Source organism: Oryzias melastigma, linkage group LG11 (genome assembly GCF_002922805.2).
Source record: "Oryzias melastigma strain HK-1 linkage group LG11, ASM292280v2, whole genome shotgun sequence".
Classification (NCBI taxonomy): Eukaryota; Metazoa; Chordata; class Actinopteri; order Beloniformes; family Adrianichthyidae; genus Oryzias; species Oryzias melastigma.
The window spans coordinates 26,927,383-26,930,767 of NC_050522.1; the positions used below are offsets into that span (position 1 = coordinate 26,927,383).

The 3,385-nt window shown below is 50.0% G+C and overlaps 1 long non-coding RNA gene across 1 annotated transcript in view; it reads left to right on the top strand.

Moving 5' to 3' along the window:
* Positions 1-2,214: 2,214 nt before the first annotated feature.
* Positions 2,215-3,385, top strand: part of LOC112162594 — a 10,531-nt gene continuing 9,360 nt past the window's right edge. The window contains exon 1 of the long non-coding RNA XR_002922108.2: positions 2,215-2,921. This is a non-coding gene — a long non-coding RNA (uncharacterized LOC112162594). The remainder of the gene's footprint in view (positions 2,922-3,385) is intronic.

The following is a 3,385-nucleotide window of genomic DNA, read 5'->3' on the forward strand; positions in this document are numbered from 1 at the left end:
AGATAGAAAGAAGAGAAAAAGTTCATTAACTTCATCAAATCTACTTCTAGGTTTTGGGATCTACAAACATGTTGGACAGATTTTAGACCACTAGAGGGCGCCATCAACCAAGACACTGGATTCAATGGAAGTTTGGACTTATGGTTCAGTGTGTGCGCCTGCGCAGTTCGTCTGTGTGGTGATATCTCCACATTACTGATATTACTGTAAATAGGTTTGCTGATTACTCTGGTTCACTGCCATGATGCTGCCGTATGGTTTTAATGTCATCATTATTTTACTGTTCATTATTGTTAAATCAAGTGAATGTTCCGTGGGTTTGGAGGAGGAGTTATCTTAAAGGAGGAGTGTTGTGGAGGTGAAGAGTGTCAGAGTGATGAGTCTGAACATAGATAAACCTTATATAAACACTCCAGCTAACAGAAGTCAGTAAATGAAAAGAAAATCAGAGATGACGCGCGACGTGTCATTGTTTTATTCTGAAAAATGATCCAGGAAGGAAAAAACCAACAAGACCGCTTCATGAAACCACTAGAACCTGATGGAAAACATGAAGATAAACTGTTTATTTTCAGGAAACTTGACAAACTTTTCGTTTTTGTGTTTTGAGATAAAAACAAACGGCGGAAATCTGAAAAACGATTTCAGATTTCCAAAGAGCTTATATCATGCTTTCTTTAAGCCTCAGATCCATATAAATGATCTTATATTACCTTTGGAACACTAAAGAACACATTATTTATGAAATGAGAGTTATTTTTGTCAACTCCATTTCTAGCTGGAAGTCAGACCCCTCGATCTCTAAAGCTCCGCATTTTGCTGGATGTTGGTGCCGCCCCTTTCATGACATCATCAATTTAGAGCCGGCCTCCGCAGCGTGTCTGATTCACCCAAGAAAACAAACATCCGACCTGATTTGTGTTAGCCTGGGGGCGGAGCTGTCAGCACAGACTTCCTGGAAGGGGCGGATCTCACGTTGTGACATCAGTGTGAGGACCCGCTCGTTTTCATGGTTTGGGAGGGGCTGGTGCTCAGAGAGCAGGTTTTCAGAGGATTGTGTGAACGGATCAAATTATCGCTGTAGGTTCTTTATAGTGAGGAGTGAACCGTATTATACACTTAAAAACTCAGAAAAATGTTTTTCCATGATAAAGGTCCTTTAAAGTTCAAATTCAAAGTCATTTCTAATTTCTCAACAGTTGATTTCTTTGTTGTCGGGTCGGTCAGACTCAGAACCGCCTGAAGGAGTTCTGTAGAAAATCTGCATCTTCAGACCATAAAGAAACGGCGAACATGGAGGTCGATGAGCTCATGATTGATGAAAACGCCTCTGTGAGGTTTCAAAGGAATTCTGGGAAATCTTTAGCTTCACAAACAAATGTGTCTTCTGCTGCAGTTTGACAATGTTTGGATTCTATGGACAATGTTAAGAAGTAGTTTTAAATAGTAATCACAGAGCTAGAAAGACACACACGTGCACACAAACACACACGTGCACACAAACACACACGTGCACACCAACACACACGTGCACACAAACACACACGTGCACACCAACACACACATGCACACAAACACACACGTGCACAAATATGCACATACCTGGAAACAGACATGCACACATATGCAAACCCACACACACATAAACACATGCACACATGACAGACAAGAACACAAACACGCACACACACACACTCATGTCTTTGCACGTATGTGTTCAAACAAACAGCCACATGCACACTCATGCAGACATAGACACGTGCACACTCACATACATGCACACATGCACAGACAAATACTCATGTGCGTGCACATACATGCACACAGACATGCAAACGTGCACATTTCCATGGAAGCACACGTGCACACACAGCAGCTCTGTACTCTCAGCCCGTCTGAGCTTCTTCCCCTCCCCCCTCTCCCCCCGCCTGCTATTTCAAGCCTCTGCCAAGGAGAGAGGGCGGGCGAGCGAGGCAGGAGAGGGCGGGCGAGCGAGGCAGAGACACACAGATGCGCAGAGAGAGCGAGGGGGGGGGGGGTGTTAGAGTTCAAGTGCAGAAAGGAGGAGCAGAAAGGAGGGCAGGAACGCCGACGGAGGAGGACAAAGCTCCCCGTCTGCACACCTCCAGCTGCTCCTCACGTGTGGAGGGAGGAGACCTCCAGGAGGAACGGCGCTCCGATTCCAGAGCCCAGGAAGAAATGCCCCCCTCCCTCTGTGCGCTGACACACTCCTCCTCGATCCCTCCCTCCTGGATATTTCTCCATTAACCTCCTGCCTCGTTCTTTCTCTCCTCCCACCTCCTCGCACTCGTGCGCACGCCCCGGACTCCTTCCCACTCCTTCCCCTCCCATTCACTTTCACTGGAGCTCAGTTTTTCCCTCTTTCTTCTGCTGACCGCCTTCGCTTCTGTGCTCATGTTGGGGGGGCGCCGAGTACGTGTGGCGTCCCCGAACAGCACAGGCCGAGGACCGGCCCCGCATCGGGCTGCACGCCACGAAGCGCCCGGCCTTTCCTGTCAACAGTTTTTCCCTCCTCCTGCAGGATCCTTCTGTCCGTGTTTTCCACACAGATCTGGACTGTACAGGCAAAAACGCTACGGACCGGATCCTGAGACCGGATCGTCAAATCAGATCCTCAGAACCGATCCTCACTCCGAAACGGAAGCTGAGAGTTGAAGAAAGGGAGCAGCGCTGGATGAATGGAGGACTGAGGAGGAGCGGGGAGCGTGGTCTGCAGGAGAACCGGCTCTCTCCAGAAAAACAGGAGGGGAAGAGGAGAGCGATGGAGGAGAACGTCTGCAGAGGAACTCCCTAAATGATGGAGAAGGAGTAAAGACTCTTCGGTGGGCAGAGAGAGGACTGACGGTTCTGCTTCCTGACGGGATTTCTAGTCCCTCCTTCAGTCTGACTCGGATTCTCTGGTGAGTATTTGCACCTCCTTTTGCCCCTCTGGTCCTCCTTCTGCCCCTCTGGTCCTCCTCTTGCCCCTCTCGTCCTCTTTCTGCCCCTCTCGTCCTCTTTCTGCCCCTCTGGTCCTCTTTCTGCCCCTCTGGTCCTCCTCTTGCCCCTCTGGTCCTCCTTGTGCCCCTCTCGTCCTCCTTTTGCCCCTCTCGCCGTGGTCATCGTTCAGGTTTAGGTGAGGGATCTGCACAGACTGGAGGGGCCGCTCGATCGGGAGGCGTGCGTCCGTCATGCGTGTGCGTGTTGGCGTGCTGGGGAGTGTGCGGGTCAGGGCAGCCAGCGGATGTGCACGCCCTCTGACGCATGCGTGGAATTCGAGCGGCCGCCTCTCATGCTGGGCCGGACTCTGCTGCCCTGCTAGTTAGGAAACGATGATCTGGAACGGATTAAAGTGAAGGTTCTCCGGTGGGAACGCCGTTCTCCG